Raw genomic sequence first — 16,201 nt, 5'->3', positions numbered from 1 at the left:
TGTACTATAGTCTTGCGAAACAACCAAAAAAACAAAAAAAGGAGGAGGGATGCAACACGAGGATTTCCCGGGAGGTCACCCATCCTAGTACGACTCTCGCCCAAGCACGCTTAACTGCGGAGTTCTGATGGGATCCGGTGCATTAGTGCTTGTATGATCGCATACGTTAGTATATCCCATACAATCGCATATATCCTTTTTTGAAAACTGAATGGATCATTCGATGTGGGTCCCACTTGATATGCGGATCGGTTTAGTCACCTTGGACGTGCTTCCAACGTTGAAAAACAAGCGATAACCATGTCCAAACACTGTTTTGGAGCCGTAACTAATTGTGTCGGGATAAAAAAAAACATCTTAAATGCCTTCAAACGTCAAAATCTGCCCTCGAGAATGGTCCAATGGCACGAAGACCCATTGCCTTGCCAGAAGCTCTCTTGGGGCTTTTCAAAAAGGTATTATGGGTTGCATGGTTCCTCACGGTCTGAAAGTTACGACGTTCTCTATGTACTATAGTCTTGCGAAACAACCAAAAAAACAAAAAAAGGAGGAGGGATGCAACACGAGGATTTCCCGGGAGGTCACCCATCCTAGTACGACTCTCGCCCAAGCACGCTTAACTGCGGAGTTCTGATGGGATCCGGTGCATTAGTGCTGGTATGATCGCATCCATTAGTATATCCCATGCAATCGCATATATCCTTTTTTGAAAACTGAATGGATCATTCGATGTGGGTCCCACTTGATATGCGGACCGGTTTAGTCACCTTGGAAATGCTTCCAACGTCGAAAAACAAGCGATAACCATGTCCAAACACTGTTTTGGAGCCGTAACTAATTGTATCAGGATCACAAAAAAACATCTTAAATGCCTTCAAACGTCAAAATCTGCCCTCGAGAATGGTCCAATGGCACGAAGACCCATTGCCTTGCCAGAAGCTCTCTTGGGGCTTTTCAAAAAGGTATTATGGGTTGCATGGTTCCTCACGGTCTGAAAGTTACGACGTTCTCTATGTACTATAGTCTTGCGAAACAACCAAAAAAACAAAAAAAGGAGGAGGGATGCAACACGAGGATTTCCCGGGAGGTCACCCATCCTAGTACGACTCTCGCCCAAGCACGCTTAACTGCGGAGTTCTGATGGGATCCGGTGCATTAGTGCTTGTATGATCGCATACGTTAGTATATCCCATGCAATCGCATATATCCTTTTTTGAAAACTGAATGGATCATTCGATGTGGGTCCCACTTGATATGCGGATCGGTTTAGTCACCTTGGACGTGCTTCCAACGTTGAAAAACAAGCGATAACCATGTCCAAACACTGTTTTGGAGCCGTAACTAATTGTGTCGGGATAAAAAAAAACATCTTAAATGCCTTCAAACGTCAAAATCTGCCCTCGAGAATGGTCCAATGGTACGAAGTCCCATTTCCTTGCCAGAAGATCTCTTGGGGCTTTTCGAAAAGGTATTATGGGTTGCATGGTTCCTCACGGTCTGAAAGTTACGACGTTCTCTATGTACTATAGTCTTGCGAAACAACCAAAAAAAAAAAAAAGGGGGAGGGATGCAACACGAGGACTTCCCGGGAGGTCACCCATCCTAGTACGACTCTCGCCCAAGCACGCTTAACTGCGGAGTTCTGATGGGATCCGGTGCATTAGTGCTGGTATGATCGCATCCGTTAGTATATCCCATGCAATCGCATATATCCTTTTTTGAAAACTGAATGGATCATTCGATGTGGGTCCCACTTGATATGCGGACCGGTTTAGTCACCTTGGAAATGCTTCCAACGTCGAAAAACAAGCGATAACCATGTCCAAACACTGTTTTGGAGCCGTAACTAATTGTATCAGGATCACAAAAAAACATCTTAAATGCCTTCAAACGTCAAAATCTGCCCTCGAGAATGGTCCAATGGCACGAAGACCCATTGCCTTGCCAGAAGCTCTCTTGGGGCTTTTCAAAAAGGTATTATGGGTTGCATGGTTCCTCACGGTCTGAAAGTTACGACGTTCTCTATGTACTATAGTCTTGCGAAACAACCAAAAAAACAAAAAAAGGAGGAGGGATGCAACACGAGGATTTCCCGGGAGGTCACCCATCCTAGTACGACTCTCGCCCAAGCACGCTTAACTGCGGAGTTCTGATGGGATCCGGTGCATTAGTGCTTGTATGATCGCATACGTTAGTATATCCCATACAATCGCATATATCCTTTTTTGAAAACTGAATGGATCATTCGATGTGGGTCCCACTTGATATGCGGATCGGTTTAGTCACCTTGGACGTGCTTCCAACGTTGAAAAACAAGCGATAACCATGTCCAAACACTGTTTTGGAGCCGTAACTAATTGTGTCGGGATAAAAAAAAACATCTTAAATGCCTTCAAACGTCAAAATCTGCCCTCGAGAATGGTCCAATGGCACGAAGACCCATTGCCTTGCCAGAAGCTCTCTTGGGGCTTTTCAAAAAGGTATTATGGGTTGCATGGTTCCTCACGGTCTGAAAGTTACGACGTTCTCTATGTACTATAGTCTTGCGAAACAACCAAAAAAACAAAAAAAGGAGGAGGGATGCAACACGAGGATTTCCCGGGAGGTCACCCATCCTAGTACGACTCTCGCCCAAGCACGCTTAACTGCGGAGTTCTGATGGGATCCGGTGCATTAGTGCTGGTATGATCGCATCCATTAGTATATCCCATGCAATCGCATATATCCTTTTTTGAAAACTGAATGGATCATTCGATGTGGGTCCCACTTGATATGCGGACCGGTTTAGTCACCTTGGAAATGCTTCCAACGTCGAAAAACAAGCGATAACCATGTCCAAACACTGTTTTGGAGCCGTAACTAATTGTATCAGGATCACAAAAAAACATCTTAAATGCCTTCAAACGTCAAAATCTGCCCTCGAGAATGGTCCAATGGCACGAAGACCCATTGCCTTGCCAGAAGCTCTCTTGGGGCTTTTCAAAAAGGTATTATGGGTTGCATGGTTCCTCACGGTCTGAAAGTTACGACGTTCTCTATGTACTATAGTCTTGCGAAACAACCAAAAAAACAAAAAAAGGAGGAGGGATGCAACACGAGGATTTCCCGGGAGGTCACCCATCCTAGTACGACTCTCGCCCAAGCACGCTTAACTGCGGAGTTCTGATGGGATCCGGTGCATTAGTGCTTGTATGATCGCATACGTTAGTATATCCCATGCAATCGCATATATCCTTTTTTGAAAACTGAATGGATCATTCGATGTGGGTCCCACTTGATATGCGGATCGGTTTAGTCACCTTGGACGTGCTTCCAACGTTGAAAAACAAGCGATAACCATGTCCAAACACTGTTTTGGAGCCGTAACTAATTGTGTCGGGATAAAAAAAAACATCTTAAATGCCTTCAAACGTCAAAATCTGCCCTCGAGAATGGTCCAATGGTACGAAGTCCCATTTCCTTGCCAGAAGATCTCTTGGGGCTTTTCGAAAAGGTATTATGGGTTGCATGGTTCCTCACGGTCTGAAAGTTACGACGTTCTCTATGTACTATAGTCTTGCGAAACAACCAAAAAAAAAAAAAAGGGGGAGGGATGCAACACGAGGACTTCCCGGGAGGTCACCCATCCTAGTACGACTCTCGCCCAAGCACGCTTAACTGCGGAGTTCTGATGGGATCCGGTGCATTAGTGCTGGTATGATCGCATCCGTTAGTATATCCCATGCAATCGCATATATCCTTTTTTGAAAACTGAATGGATCATTCGATGTGGGTCCCACTTGATATGCGGACCGGTTTAGTCACCTTGGAAATGCTTCCAACGTCGAAAAACAAGCGATAACCATGTCCAAACACTGTTTTGGAGCCGTAACTAATTGTATCAGGATCACAAAAAAACATCTTAAATGCCTTCAAACGTCAAAATCTGCCCTCGAGAATGGTCCAATGGCACGAAGACCCATTGCCTTGCCAGAAGCTCTCTTGGGGCTTTTCAAAAAGGTATTATGGGTTGCATGGTTCCTCACGGTCTGAAAGTTACGACGTTCTCTATGTACTATAGTCTTGCGAAACAACCAAAAAAACAAAAAAAGGAGGAGGGATGCAACACGAGGATTTCCCGGGAGGTCACCCATCCTAGTACGACTCTCGCCCAAGCACGCTTAACTGCGGAGTTCTGATGGGATCCGGTGCATTAGTGCTTGTATGATCGCATACGTTAGTATATCCCATACAATCGCATATATCCTTTTTTGAAAACTGAATGGATCATTCGATGTGGGTCCCACTTGATATGCGGATCGGTTTAGTCACCTTGGACGTGCTTCCAACGTTGAAAAACAAGCGATAACCATGTCCAAACACTGTTTTGGAGCCGTAACTAATTGTGTCGGGATAAAAAAAAACATCTTAAATGCCTTCAAACGTCAAAATCTGCCCTCGAGAATGGTCCAATGGTACGAAGTCCCATTTCCTTGCCAGAAGATCTCTTGGGGCTTTTCGAAAAGGTATTATGGGTTGCATGGTTCCTCACGGTCTGAAAGTTACGACGTTCTCTATGTACTATAGTCTTGCGAAACAACCAAAAAAAAAAAAAAAGGGGGAGGGATGCAACACGAGGACTTCCCGGGAGGTCACCCATCCTAGTACGACTCTCGCCCAAGCACGCTTAACTGCGGAGTTCTGATGGGATCCGGTGCATTAGTGCTGGTATGATCGCATCCGTTAGTATATCCCATGCAATCGCATATATCCTTTTTTGAAAACTGAATGGATCATTCGATGTGGGTCCCACTTGATATGCGGACCGGTTTAGTCACCTTGGAAATGCTCCCAACGTCGAAAAACAAGCGATAACCATGTCCAAACACTGTTTTGGAGCCGTAACTAATTGTATCAGGATCACAAAAAAACATCTTAAATGCCTTCAAACGTCAAAATCTGCCCTCGAGAATGGTCCAATGGCACGAAGACCCATTGCCTTGCCAGAAGCTCTCTTGGGGCTTTTCAAAAAGGTATTATGGGTTGCATGGTTCCTCACGGTCTGAAAGTTACGACGTTCTCTATGTACTAAGAGTCTTGCGAAACAACCAAAAAAAAAAAAAAAAGGAGGAGGGATGCAACACGAGGATTTCCCGGGAGGTCACCCATCCTAGTACGACTCTCGCCCAAGCACGCTTAACTGCGGAGTTCTGATGGGATCCGGTGCATTAGTGCTTGTATGATCGCATACGTTAGTATATCCCATGCAATCGCATATATCCTTTTTTGAAAACTGAATGGATCATTCGATGTGGGTCCCACTTGATATGCGGATCGGTTTAGTCACCTTGGACGTGCTTCCAACGTTGAAAAACAAGCGATAACCATGTCCAAACACTGTTTTGGAGCCGTAACTAATTGTGTCGGGATAAAAAAAAACATCTTAAATGCCTTCAAACGTCAAAATCTGCCCTCGAGAATGGTCCAATGGTACAAAGTCCCATTTCCTTGCCAGAAGATCTCTTGGGGCTTTTCGAAAAGGTATTATGGGTTGCATGGTTCCTCACGGTCTGAAAGTTACGACGTTCTCTATGTACTATAGTCTTGCGAAACAACCAAAAAAAAAAAAAAGGGGGAGGGATGCAACACGAGGACTTCCCGGGAGGTCACCCATCCTAGTACGACTCTCGCCCAAGCACGCTTAACTGCGGAGTTCTGATGGGATCCGGTGCATTAGTGCTGGTATGATCGCATCCGTTAGTATATCCCATGCAATCGCATATATCCTTTTTTGAAAACTGAATGGATCATTCGATGTGGGTCCCACTTGATATGCGGACCGGTTTAGTCACCTTGGAAATGCTTCCAACGTCGAAAAACAAGCGATAACCATGTCCAAACACTGTTTTGGAGCCGTAACTAATTGTATCAGGATCACAAAAAAACATCTTAAATGCCTTCAAACGTCAAAATCTGCCCTCGAGAATGGTCCAATGGCACGAAGACCCATTGCCTTGCCAGAAGCTCTCTTGGGGCTTTTCAAAAAGGAATTATGGGTTGCATGGTTCCTCACGGTCTGAAAGTTACGACGTTCTCTATGTACTATAGTCTTGCGAAACAACCAAAAAAACAAAAAAAGGAGGAGGGATGCAACACGAGGATTTCCCGGGAGGTCACCCATCCTAGTACGACTCTCGCCCAAGCACGCTTAACTGCGGAGTTCTGATGGGATCCGGTGCATTAGTGCTTGTATGATCGCATACGTTAGTATATCCCATACAATCGCATATATCCTTTTTTGAAAACAGAATGGATCATTCGATGTGGGTCCCACTTGATATGCGGATCGGTTTAGTCACCTTGGACGTGCTTCCAACGTTGAAAAACAAGCGATAACCATGTCCAAACACTGTTTTGGAGCCGTAACTAATTGTGTCGGGATAAAAAAAACATCTTAAATGCCTTCAAACGTCAAAATCTGCCCTCGAGAATGGTCCAATGGTACGAAGTCCCATTTCCTTGCCAGAAGATCTCTTGGGGCTTTTCGAAAAGGTATTATGGGTTGCATGGTTCCTCACGGTCTGAAAGTTACGACGTTCTCTATGTACTATAGTCTTGCGAAACAACCAAAAAAAAAAAAAAAGGGGGAGGGATGCAACACGAGGACTTCCCGGGAGGTCACCCATCCTAGTACGACTCTCGCCCAAGCACGCTTAACTGCGGAGTTCTGATGGGATCCGGTGCATTAGTGCTGGTATGATCGCATCCGTTAGTATATCCCATGCAATCGCATATATCCTTTTTTGAAAACTGAATGGATCATTCGATGTGGGTCCCACTTGATATGCGGACCGGTTTAGTCACCTTGGAAATGCTTCCAACGTCGAAAAACAAGCGATAACCATGTCCAAACACTGTTTTGGAGCCGTAACTAATTGTATCAGGATCACAAAAAAACATCTTAAATGCCTTCAAACGTCAAAATCTGCCCTCGAGAATGGTCCAATGGCACGAAGACCCATTGCCTTGCCAGAAGCTCTCTTGGGGCTTTTCAAAAAGGTATTATGGGTTGCATGGTTCCTCACGGTCTGAAAGTTACGACGTTCTCTATGTACTATAGTCTTGCGAAACAACCAAAAAAACAAAAAAAGGAGGAGGGATGCAACACGAGGATTTCCCGGGAGGTCACCCATCCTAGTACGACTCTCGCCCAAGCACGCTTAACTGCGGAGTTCTGATGGGATCCGGTGCATTAGTGCTTGTATGATCGCATACGTTAGTATATCCCATGCAATCGCATATATCCTTTTTTGAAAACTGAATGGATCATTCGATGTGGGTCCCACTTGATATGCGGACCGGTTTAGTCACCTTGGAAATGCTTCCAACGTCGAAAAACAAGCGATAACCATGTCCAAACACTGTTTTGGAGCCGTAACTAATTGTATCAGGATCACAAAAAAACATCTTAAATGCCTTCAAACGTCAAAATCTGCCCTCGAGAATGGTCCAATGGCACGAAGACCCATTGCCTTGCCAGAAGCTCTCTTGGGGCTTTTCAAAAAGGTATTATGGGTTGCATGGTTCCTCACGGTCTGAAAGTTACGACGTTCTCTATGTACTAAGAGTCTTGCGAAACAACCAAAAAAAAAAAAAAAAGGAGGAGGGATGCAACACGAGGATTTCCCGGGAGGTCACCCATCCTAGTACGACTCTCGCCCAAGCACGCTTAACTGCGGAGTTCTGATGGGATCCGGTGCATTAGTGCTGGTATGATCGCATCCGTTAGTATATCCCATGCAATCGCATATATCCTTTTTTGAAAACTGAATGGATCATTCGATGTGGGTCCCACTTGATATGCGGACCGGTTTAGTCACCTTGGAAATGCTTCCAACGTCGAAAAACAAGCGATAACCATGTCCAAACACTGTTTTGGAGCCGTAACTAATTGTGTCGGGATCACAAAAAAACATCTTAAATGCCTTCAAACGTCAAAATCTGCCCTCGAGAATGGTCTAATGGTACGAAGACCCATTGCCTTGCCAGAAGCTCTCTTGGGGCTTTTCAAAAATGTATTATGGGTTGCATGGTTCCTCACGGTCTGAAAGTTACGACGTTCTCTATGTACTATAGTCTTGCGAAACAACCAAAAAAAAAAAAAAAGGAGGAGGGATGCAACACGAGGATTTCCCGGGAGGTCACCCATCCTAGTACGACTCTCGCCCAAGCACGCTTAACTGCGGAGTTCTGATGGGATCCGGTGCATTAGTGCTTGTATGATCGCATACGTTAGTATATCCCATGCAATCGCATATATCCTTTTTTGAAAACTGAATGGATCATTCGATGTGGGTCCCACTTGATATGCGGATCGGTTTAGTCACCTTGGACGTGCTTCCAACGTTGAAAAACAAGCGATAACCATGTCCAAACACTGTTTTGTAGCCGTAACTAATTGTGTCGGGATAAAAAAAAACATCTTAAATGCCTTCAAACGTCAAAATCTGCCCTCGAGAATGGTCCAATGGTACAAAGTCCCATTTCCTTGCCAGAAGATCTCTTGGGGCTTTTCGAAAAGGTATTATGGGTTGCATGGTTCCTCACGGTCTGAAAGTTACGACGTTCTCTATGTACTATAGTCTTGCGAAACAACCAAAAAAAAAACAAAAGGGGGAGGGATGCAACACGAGGACTTCCCGGGAGGTCACCCATCCTAGTACGACTCTCGCCCAAGCACGCTTAACTGCGGAGTTCTGATGGGATCCGGTGCATTAGTGCTGGTATGATCGCATCCGTTAGTATATCCCATGCAATCGCATATATCCTTTTTTGAAAACTGAATGGATCATTCGATGTGGGTCCCACTTGATATGCGGACCGGTTTAGTCACCTTGGAAATGCTTCCAACGTCGAAAAACAAGCGATAACCATGTCCAAACACCGTTTTGGAGCCGTAACTAATTGTATCGGGATCACAAAAAAACATCTTAAATGCCTTCAAACGTCAAAATCTGCCCTCGAGAATGGTCCAATGGTACGAAGACCCATTGCCTTGCCAGAAGCTCTCTTGGGGCTTTTCAAAAAGGTATTATGGGTTGCATGGTTCCTCACGGTCTGAAAGTTACGACGTTCTCTATGTACTATAGTCTTGCGAAACAACCAAAAAAAAAAAAAAAGGAGGAGGGATGCAACACGAGGATTTCCCGGGAGGTCACCCATCCTAGTACGACTCTCGCCCAAGCACGCTTAACTGCGGAGTTCTGATGGGATCCGGTGCATTAGTGCTTGTATGATCGCATCTGTTAGTATATCCCATGCAATCGCATATATCCTTTTTTGAAAACTGAATGGATCATTCGATGTGGGTCCCACTTGATATGCGGATCGGTTTAGTCACCTTGGACGTGCTTCCAACGTCAAAAAACAAGCGATAACCATGTCCAAACACTGTTTTGGAGCCGTAACTAATTGTGTCGGGATAAAAAAACATCTTAAATGCCTTCAAACGTCAAAATCTGCCCTCGAGAATGGTCCAATGGTACGAAGTCCCATTTCCTTGCCGGAAGATCTCTTGGGGCTTTTCGAAAAGGTATTATGGGTTGCATGGTTCCTCACGGTCTGAAAGTTACGACGTTCTCTATGTACTATAGTCTTGCGAAACAACCAAAAAAAAAAAAAAGGGGGAGGGATGCAACACGAGGACTTCCCGGGAGGTCACCCATCCTAGTACGACTCTCGCCCAAGCACGCTTAACTGCGGAGTTCTGATGGGATCTGGTGCATTAGTGCTGGTATGATCGCATCCGTTAGTATATCCCATGCAATCGCATATATCCTTTTTTGAAAACTGAATGGATCATTCGATGTGGGTCCCACTTGATATGCGGACCGGTTTAGTCACCTTGGAAATGCTTCCAACGTCGAAAAACAAGCGATAACCATGTCCAAACACTGTTTTGGAGCCGTAACTAATTGTATCGGGATCACAAAAAAACATCTTAAATGCCTTCAAACGTCAAAATCTGCCCTCGAGAATGGTCCAATGGTACGAAGACCCATTGCCTTGCCAGAAGCTCTCTTGGGGCTTTTCAAAAAGGTATTATGGGTTGCATGGTTCCTCACGGTCTGAAAGTTACGACGTTCTCTATGTACTATAGTCTTGCGAAACAACCAAAAAAAAAAAAAAAGGAGGAGGGATGCAACACGAGGATTTCCCGGGAGGTCACCCATCCTAGTACGACTCTCGCCCAAGCACGCTTAACTGCGGAGTTCTGATGGGATCCGGTGCATTAGTGCTTGTATGATCGCATCCGTTAGTATATCCCATGCAATCGCATATATCCTTTTTTGAAAACTGAATGGATCATTCGATGTGGGTCCCACTTGATATGCGGATCGGTTTAGTCACCTTGGACGTGCTTCCAACGATGAAAAACAAGCGATAACCATGTCCAAACACTGTTTTGGAGCCGTAACTAATTGTGTCGGGATAAAAAAAAACATCTTAAATGCCTTCAAACGTCAAAATCTGCCCTCGAGAATGGTCCAATGGTACGAAGTCCCATTTCCTTGCCAGAAGATCTCTTGGGGCTTTTCAAAAAGGTATTATGGGTTGCATGGTTCCTCACGGTCTAAAAGTTACGACGTTCTCTATGTACTATAGTCTTGCGAAACAACCAAAAAAAAAAAAAAGGGGGAGGGATGCAACACGAGGACTTCCCGGGAGGTCACCCATCCTAGTATGACTCTCGCTCAAGCACGCTTAACTGCGGAGTTCTGATGGGATCCGGTGCATTAGTGCTGGTATGATCGCATCCGTTAGTATATCCCATGCAATCGCATATATCCTTTTTTGAAAACTGAATGGATCATTCGATGTGGGTCCCACTTGATATGCGGACCGGTTTAGTCACCTTGGAAATGCTTCCAACGTCGAAAAACAAGCGATAACCATGTCCAAACACTGTTTTGGAGCCGTAACTAATTGTATCGGGATCACAAAAAAACATCTTAAATGCCTTCAAACGTCAAAATCTGCCCTCGAGAATGGTCCAATGGTACGAAGACCGATTGCCTTGCCAGAAGCTCTCTTGGGGCTTTTCAAAAAGGTATTATGGGTTGCATTGTTCCTCACGGTCTGAAAGTTACGACGTTCTCTATGTACTATAGTCTTGCGAAACAACCAAAAAAAAAAAAAAGGAGGAGGGATGCAACACGAGGATTTCCCGGGAGGTCACCCATCCTAGTACGACTCTCGCCCAAGCACGCTTAACTGCGGAGTTCTGATGGGATCCGGTGCATTAGTGCTTGTATGATCGCATCCGTTAGTATATCCCATGCAATCGCATATATCCTTTTTTGAAAACTGAATGGATCATTCGATGTGGGTCCCACTTGATATGCGGATCGGTTTAGTCACCTTGGACGTGCTTCCAACGATGAAAAACAAGCGATAACCATGTCCAAACACTGTTTTGGAGCCGTAACTAATTGTGTCGGGATAAAAAAAAACATCTTAAATGCCTTCAAACGTCAAAATCTGCCCTCGAGAATGGTCCAATGGTACGAAGTCCCATTTCCTTGCCAGAAGATCTCTTGGGGCTTTTCAAAAAGGTATTATGGGTTGCATGGTTCCTCACGGTCTAAAAGTTACGACGTTCTCTATGTACTATAGTCTTGCGAAACAACCAAAAAAAAAAAAAAGGGGGAGGGATGCAACACGAGGACTTCCCGGGAGGTCACCCATCCTAGTATGACTCTCGCTCAAGCACGCTTAACTGCGGAGTTCTGATGGGATCCGGTGCATTAGTGCTGGTATGATCGCATCCGTTAGTATATCCCATGCAATCGCATATATCCTTTTTTGAAAACTGAATGGATCATTCGATGTGGGTCCCACTTGATATGCGGACCGGTTTAGTCACCTTGGAAATGCTTCCAACGTCGAAAAACAAGCGATAACCATGTCCAAACACTGTTTTGGAGCCGTAACTAATTGTATCGGGATCACAAAAAAACATCTTAAATGCCTTCAAACGTCAAAATCTGCCCTCGAGAATGGTCCAATGGTACGAAGACCGATTGCCTTGCCAGAAGCTCTCTTGGGGCTTTTCAAAAAGGTATTATGGGTTGCATTGTTCCTCACGGTCTGAAAGTTACGACGTTCTCTATGTACTATAGTCTTGCGAAACAACCAAAAAAAAAAAAAAGGAGGAGGGATGCAACACGAGGATTTCCCGGGAGGTCACCCATCCTAGTACGACTCTCGCCCAAGCACGCTTGACTGCGGAGTTCTGATGGGATCCGGTGCATTAGTGCTTGTATGATCGCATCCGTTAGTATATCCCATGCAATCGCATATATCCTTTTTTGAAAACTGAATGGATCATTCGATGTGGGTCCCACTTGATATGCGGATCGGTTTAGTCACCTTGGACGTGCTTCCAACGTTGAAAAACAAGCGATAACCATGTCCAAACACTGTTTTGGAGCCGTAACTAATTGTGTCGGGATAAAAAAAAACATCTTAAATGCCTTCAAACGTCAAAATCTGCCCTCGAGAATGGTCCAATGGTACGAAGTCCCATTTCCTTGCCAGAAGATCTCTTGGGGCTTTTCAAAAAGGTATTATGGGTTGCATGGTTCCTCACGGTCTAAAAGTTACGACGTTCTCTATGTACTATAGTCTTGCGAAACAACCAAAAAAAAAAAAAAGGGGGAGGGATGCAACACGAGGACTTCCCGGGAGGTCACCCATCCTAGTATGACTCTCGCTCAAGCACGCTTAACTGCGGAGTTCTGATGGGATCCGGTGCATTAGTGCTGGTATGATCGCATCCGTTAGTATATCCCATGCAATCGCATATATCCTTTTTTGAAAACTGAATGGATCATTCGATGTGGGTCCCACTTGATATGCGGACCGGTTAAGTCACCTTGGAAATGCTTCCAACGTCGAAAAACAAGCGATAACCATGTCCAAACACTGTTTTGGAGCCGTAACTAATTGTGTCGGGATCACAAAAAAACATCTTAAATGCCTTCAAACGTCAAAATCTGCCCTCGAGAATGGTCCAATGGTACGAAGACCGATTGCCTTGCCAGAAGCTCTCTTGGGGCTTTTCAAAAAGGTATTATGGGTTGCATGGTTCCTCACGGTCTGAAAGTTACGACGTTCTCTATATACTATAGTCTTGCGAAACAACCAAAAAAAAAAAAAAAAGGAGGAGGGATGCAACACGAGGATTTCCCGGGAGGTCACCCATCCTAGTACGACTCTCGCCCAAGCACGCTTAACTGCGGAGTTCTGATGGGATCCGGTGCATTAGTGCTTGTATGATTGCATCCGTTAGTATATCCCATGCAATCGCATATATCCTTTTTTGAAAACTGAATGGATCATTCGATGTGGGTCCCACTTGATATGCAGATCGGTTTAGTCACCTTGGACGTGCTTCCAACGTTGAAAAACAAGCGATAACCATGTCCAAACACTGTTTTGGAGCCGTAACTAATTGTGTCGGGATAAAAAAAAACATCTTAAATGCCTTCAAACGTCAAAATCTGCCCTCGAGAATGGTCCAATGGTACCAAGTCCCATTTCCTTGCCAGAAGATCTCTTGGGGCTTTTCAAAAAGGTATTATGGGTTGCATGGTTCCTCACGGTCTAAAAGTTACGACGTTCTCTATGTACTATAGTCTTGCGAAACAACCAAAAAAAAAAAAAAGGGGGAGGGATGCAACACGAGGACTTCCCGGGAGGTCACCCATCCTAGTATGTCTCTCGCTCAAGCACGCTTAACTGCGGAGTTCTGATGGGATCCGGTGCATTAGTGCTGGTATGATCGCATCCGTTAGTATATCCCATGCAATCGCATATATCCTTTTTTGAAAACTGAATGGATCATTCGATGTGTGTCCCACTTGATATGCGGACCGGTTTAGTCACCTTGGAAATGCTTCCAACGTCGAAAAACAAGCGATAACCATGTCCAAACACTGTTTTGGAGCCGTAACTAATTGTGTCGGGATCACAAAAAAACATCTTAAATGCCTTCAAACGTCAAAATCTGCCCTCGGGAATGGTCCAATGGTACGAAGACCCATTGCCTTGCCAGAAGCTCTCTTGGGGCTTTTCAAAAAGGTATTATGGGTTGCATGGTTCCTCACGGTCTGAAAGTTACGACGTTCTCTATATACTATAGTCTTGCGAAACAACCAAAAAAAAAAAAAAAGGAGGAGGGATGCAACACGAGGATTTCCCGGGAGGTCACCCATCCTAGTACGACTCTCGCCCAAGCACGCTTAACTGCGGAGTTCTGATGGGATCCGGTGCATTAGTGCTTGTATGATTGCATCCGTTAGTATATCCCATGCAATCGCATATATCCTTTTTTGAAAACTGAATGGATCATTCGATGTGGGTCCCACTTGATATGCAGATCGGTTTAGTCACCTTGGACGTGCTTCCAACGTCGAAAAACAAGCAATAACCATGTCCAAACACTGTTTTGAAGCCGTAACTAATTGTGTCGGGATAAAAAAAAACATCTTAAATGCCTTCAAACGTCAAAATCTGCCCTCGAGAATGGTCCAATGGTACGAAGTCCCATTTCCTTGCCGGAAGATCTCTTGGGGCTTTTCAAAAAGGTATTATGGGTTGCATGGTTCCTCACGGTCTGAAAGTTACGACGTTCTCTATGTACTATAGTCTTGCGAAACAACCAAAAAAAAAAAAAAGGGGGAGGGATGCAACACGAGGACTTCCCGGGAGGTCACCCATCCTAGTATGACTCTCGCTCAAGCACGCTTAACTGCGGAGTTCTGATGGGATCCGGTGCATTAGTGCTGGTATGATCGCATCCGTTAGTATATCCCATGCAATCGCATATATCCTTTTTTGAAAACTGAATGGATCATTCGATGTGGGTCCCACTTGATATGCGGACCGGTTAAGTCACCTTGGAAATGCTTCCAACGTCGAAAAACAAGCGATAACCATGTCCAAACACTGTTTTGGAGCCGTAACTAATTGTGTCGGGATCACAAAAAAACATCTTAAATGCCTTCAAACGTCAAAATCTGCCCTCGAGAATGGTCCAATGGTACGAAGACCGATTGCCTTGCCAGAAGCTCTCTTGGGGCTTTTCAAAAAGGTATTATGGGTTGCATGGTTCCTCACGGTCTGAAAGTTACGACGTTCTCTATATACTATAGTCTTGCGAAACAACCAAAAAAAAAAAAAAAAGGAGGAGGGATGCAACACGAGGATTTCCCGGGAGGTCACCCATCCTAGTACGACTCTCGCCCAAGCACGCTTAACTGCGGAGTTCTGATGGGATCCGGTGCATTAGTGCTTGTATGATTGCATCCGTTAGTATATCCCATGCAATCGCATATATCCTTTTTTGAAAACTGAATGGATCATTCGATGTGGGTCCCACTTGATATGCAGATCGGTTTAGTCACCTTGGACGTGCTTCCAACGTTGAAAAACAAGCGATAACCATGTCCAAACACTGTTTTGGAGCCGTAACTAATTGTGTCGGGATAAAAAAAAACATCTTAAATGCCTTCAAACGTCAAAATCTGCCCTCGAGAATGGTCCAATGGTACCAAGTCCCATTTCCTTGCCAGAAGATCTCTTGGGGCTTTTCAAAAAGGTATTATGGGTTGCATGGTTCCTCACGGTCTAAAAGTTACGACGTTCTCTATGTACTATAGTCTTGCGAAACAACCAAAAAAAAAAAAAAGGGGGAGGGATGCAACACGAGGACTTCCCGGGAGGTCACCCATCCTAGTATGACTCTCGCTCAAGCACGCTTAACTGCGGAGTTCTGATGGGATCCGGTGCATTAGTGCTGGTATGACCGCATCCGTTAGTATATCCCATGCAATCGCATATATCCTTTTTTGAAAACTGAATGGATCATTCGATGTGTGTCCCACTTGATATGCGGACCGGTTTAGTCACCTTGGAAATGCTTCCAACGTCGAAAAACAAGCGATAACCATGTCCAAACACTGTTTTGGAGCCGTAACTAATTGTGTCGGGATCACAAAAAAACATCTTAAATGCCTTCAAACGTCAAAATCTGCCCTCGAGAATGGTCCAATGGTACGAAGACCGATTGCCTTGCCAGAAGCTCTCTTGGGGCTTTTCAAAAAGGTATTATGGGTTGCATGGTTCCTCACGGTCTGAAAGTTACGACGTTCTCTAT

At 44.7% G+C, this 16,201-nt stretch overlaps 26 non-coding genes and 6 pseudogenes across 26 annotated transcripts; all 32 read right to left on the bottom strand.

Moving 5' to 3' along the window:
* Window positions 1–46: 46 nt before the first annotated feature.
* LOC147931502 (5S ribosomal RNA) lies at window positions 47–165 on the bottom strand. Its single transcript, XR_015576564.1, has one exon. It is a non-coding gene; the product is annotated as a 5S ribosomal RNA (ribosomal RNA).
* A 387-nt stretch (window positions 166–552) lies between these two features.
* Window positions 553–671, bottom strand: LOC147931501 (5S ribosomal RNA). The gene has a single exon (XR_015575635.1). It is a non-coding gene; the product is annotated as a 5S ribosomal RNA (ribosomal RNA).
* Window positions 672–1,059: 388 nt separating this feature from the next.
* Window positions 1,060–1,178, bottom strand: LOC147931500 (5S ribosomal RNA). The gene has a single exon (XR_015576563.1). It is a non-coding gene; the product is annotated as a 5S ribosomal RNA (ribosomal RNA).
* A 386-nt stretch (window positions 1,179–1,564) lies between these two features.
* Window positions 1,565–1,683, bottom strand: LOC147931499 (5S ribosomal RNA). The gene has a single exon (XR_015575679.1). It is a non-coding gene; the product is annotated as a 5S ribosomal RNA (ribosomal RNA).
* Window positions 1,684–2,071: 388 nt separating this feature from the next.
* On the bottom strand, window positions 2,072–2,190 carry LOC147931498 (5S ribosomal RNA). Its single transcript, XR_015576562.1, has one exon. It is a non-coding gene; the product is annotated as a 5S ribosomal RNA (ribosomal RNA).
* A 387-nt stretch (window positions 2,191–2,577) lies between these two features.
* LOC147931497 (5S ribosomal RNA) lies at window positions 2,578–2,696 on the bottom strand. The gene has a single exon (XR_015575634.1). It is a non-coding gene; the product is annotated as a 5S ribosomal RNA (ribosomal RNA).
* Window positions 2,697–3,084: 388 nt separating this feature from the next.
* LOC147931496 (5S ribosomal RNA) lies at window positions 3,085–3,203 on the bottom strand. Its single transcript, XR_015576561.1, has one exon. It is a non-coding gene; the product is annotated as a 5S ribosomal RNA (ribosomal RNA).
* Window positions 3,204–3,589: 386 nt separating this feature from the next.
* On the bottom strand, window positions 3,590–3,708 carry LOC147931495 (5S ribosomal RNA). Its single transcript, XR_015575678.1, has one exon. It is a non-coding gene; the product is annotated as a 5S ribosomal RNA (ribosomal RNA).
* Window positions 3,709–4,096: 388 nt separating this feature from the next.
* LOC147931494 (5S ribosomal RNA) lies at window positions 4,097–4,215 on the bottom strand. Its single transcript, XR_015576560.1, has one exon. It is a non-coding gene; the product is annotated as a 5S ribosomal RNA (ribosomal RNA).
* A 387-nt stretch (window positions 4,216–4,602) lies between these two features.
* LOC147931493 (5S ribosomal RNA) lies at window positions 4,603–4,721 on the bottom strand. The gene has a single exon (XR_015575677.1). It is a non-coding gene; the product is annotated as a 5S ribosomal RNA (ribosomal RNA).
* Window positions 4,722–5,111: 390 nt separating this feature from the next.
* LOC147931492 (5S ribosomal RNA) lies at window positions 5,112–5,230 on the bottom strand. The gene has a single exon (XR_015576559.1). It is a non-coding gene; the product is annotated as a 5S ribosomal RNA (ribosomal RNA).
* A 386-nt stretch (window positions 5,231–5,616) lies between these two features.
* On the bottom strand, window positions 5,617–5,735 carry LOC147931491 (5S ribosomal RNA). Its single transcript, XR_015575676.1, has one exon. It is a non-coding gene; the product is annotated as a 5S ribosomal RNA (ribosomal RNA).
* A 388-nt stretch (window positions 5,736–6,123) lies between these two features.
* On the bottom strand, window positions 6,124–6,242 carry LOC147931490 (5S ribosomal RNA). Its single transcript, XR_015576558.1, has one exon. It is a non-coding gene; the product is annotated as a 5S ribosomal RNA (ribosomal RNA).
* A 386-nt stretch (window positions 6,243–6,628) lies between these two features.
* On the bottom strand, window positions 6,629–6,747 carry LOC147931489 (5S ribosomal RNA). The gene has a single exon (XR_015575675.1). It is a non-coding gene; the product is annotated as a 5S ribosomal RNA (ribosomal RNA).
* Window positions 6,748–7,135: 388 nt separating this feature from the next.
* Window positions 7,136–7,254, bottom strand: LOC147931488 (5S ribosomal RNA). Its single transcript, XR_015576557.1, has one exon. It is a non-coding gene; the product is annotated as a 5S ribosomal RNA (ribosomal RNA).
* Window positions 7,255–7,644: 390 nt separating this feature from the next.
* Window positions 7,645–7,763, bottom strand: LOC147931487 (5S ribosomal RNA). Its single transcript, XR_015575633.1, has one exon. It is a non-coding gene; the product is annotated as a 5S ribosomal RNA (ribosomal RNA).
* A 388-nt stretch (window positions 7,764–8,151) lies between these two features.
* On the bottom strand, window positions 8,152–8,270 carry LOC147931486 (5S ribosomal RNA). Its single transcript, XR_015576556.1, has one exon. It is a non-coding gene; the product is annotated as a 5S ribosomal RNA (ribosomal RNA).
* Window positions 8,271–8,657: 387 nt separating this feature from the next.
* On the bottom strand, window positions 8,658–8,776 carry LOC147931485 (5S ribosomal RNA). The gene has a single exon (XR_015575674.1). It is a non-coding gene; the product is annotated as a 5S ribosomal RNA (ribosomal RNA).
* Window positions 8,777–9,164: 388 nt separating this feature from the next.
* LOC147931484 (5S ribosomal RNA) lies at window positions 9,165–9,283 on the bottom strand. Its single transcript, XR_015576592.1, has one exon. It is a non-coding gene; the product is annotated as a 5S ribosomal RNA (ribosomal RNA).
* Window positions 9,284–9,667: 384 nt separating this feature from the next.
* On the bottom strand, window positions 9,668–9,786 carry LOC147931483 (5S ribosomal RNA). Its single transcript, XR_015576152.1, has one exon. It is a non-coding gene; the product is annotated as a 5S ribosomal RNA (ribosomal RNA).
* Window positions 9,787–10,174: 388 nt separating this feature from the next.
* Window positions 10,175–10,293, bottom strand: LOC147931482 (5S ribosomal RNA). Its single transcript, XR_015576304.1, has one exon. It is a non-coding gene; the product is annotated as a 5S ribosomal RNA (ribosomal RNA).
* Window positions 10,294–10,679: 386 nt separating this feature from the next.
* LOC147931481 (5S ribosomal RNA) lies at window positions 10,680–10,798 on the bottom strand (annotated as a pseudogene).
* A 387-nt stretch (window positions 10,799–11,185) lies between these two features.
* LOC147931480 (5S ribosomal RNA) lies at window positions 11,186–11,304 on the bottom strand. The gene has a single exon (XR_015576303.1). It is a non-coding gene; the product is annotated as a 5S ribosomal RNA (ribosomal RNA).
* Window positions 11,305–11,690: 386 nt separating this feature from the next.
* On the bottom strand, window positions 11,691–11,809 carry LOC147931479 (5S ribosomal RNA; annotated as a pseudogene).
* Window positions 11,810–12,196: 387 nt separating this feature from the next.
* Window positions 12,197–12,315, bottom strand: LOC147931478 (5S ribosomal RNA). Its single transcript, XR_015576547.1, has one exon. It is a non-coding gene; the product is annotated as a 5S ribosomal RNA (ribosomal RNA).
* A 386-nt stretch (window positions 12,316–12,701) lies between these two features.
* LOC147931477 (5S ribosomal RNA) lies at window positions 12,702–12,820 on the bottom strand (annotated as a pseudogene).
* Window positions 12,821–13,209: 389 nt separating this feature from the next.
* LOC147931476 (5S ribosomal RNA) lies at window positions 13,210–13,328 on the bottom strand. The gene has a single exon (XR_015576481.1). It is a non-coding gene; the product is annotated as a 5S ribosomal RNA (ribosomal RNA).
* Window positions 13,329–13,714: 386 nt separating this feature from the next.
* On the bottom strand, window positions 13,715–13,833 carry LOC147931475 (5S ribosomal RNA; annotated as a pseudogene).
* Window positions 13,834–14,221: 388 nt separating this feature from the next.
* On the bottom strand, window positions 14,222–14,340 carry LOC147931474 (5S ribosomal RNA). The gene has a single exon (XR_015576480.1). It is a non-coding gene; the product is annotated as a 5S ribosomal RNA (ribosomal RNA).
* A 386-nt stretch (window positions 14,341–14,726) lies between these two features.
* Window positions 14,727–14,845, bottom strand: LOC147931473 (5S ribosomal RNA; annotated as a pseudogene).
* A 389-nt stretch (window positions 14,846–15,234) lies between these two features.
* On the bottom strand, window positions 15,235–15,353 carry LOC147931472 (5S ribosomal RNA). The gene has a single exon (XR_015576479.1). It is a non-coding gene; the product is annotated as a 5S ribosomal RNA (ribosomal RNA).
* Window positions 15,354–15,739: 386 nt separating this feature from the next.
* Window positions 15,740–15,858, bottom strand: LOC147931471 (5S ribosomal RNA; annotated as a pseudogene).
* Between the last annotated feature and the right edge of the window lie 343 nt (window positions 15,859–16,201).

This window comes from Camelina sativa, chromosome 12 (genome assembly GCF_030686135.1).
Source record: "Camelina sativa cultivar CO46 ecotype springtype chromosome 12, ASM3068613v1".
NCBI classification, from domain to species: domain Eukaryota; kingdom Viridiplantae; phylum Streptophyta; class Magnoliopsida; order Brassicales; family Brassicaceae; genus Camelina; species Camelina sativa.
The sequence above is the reverse complement of the archived record's forward strand: the minus strand, read 5'-3'. Positions and strand labels throughout refer to the sequence as shown.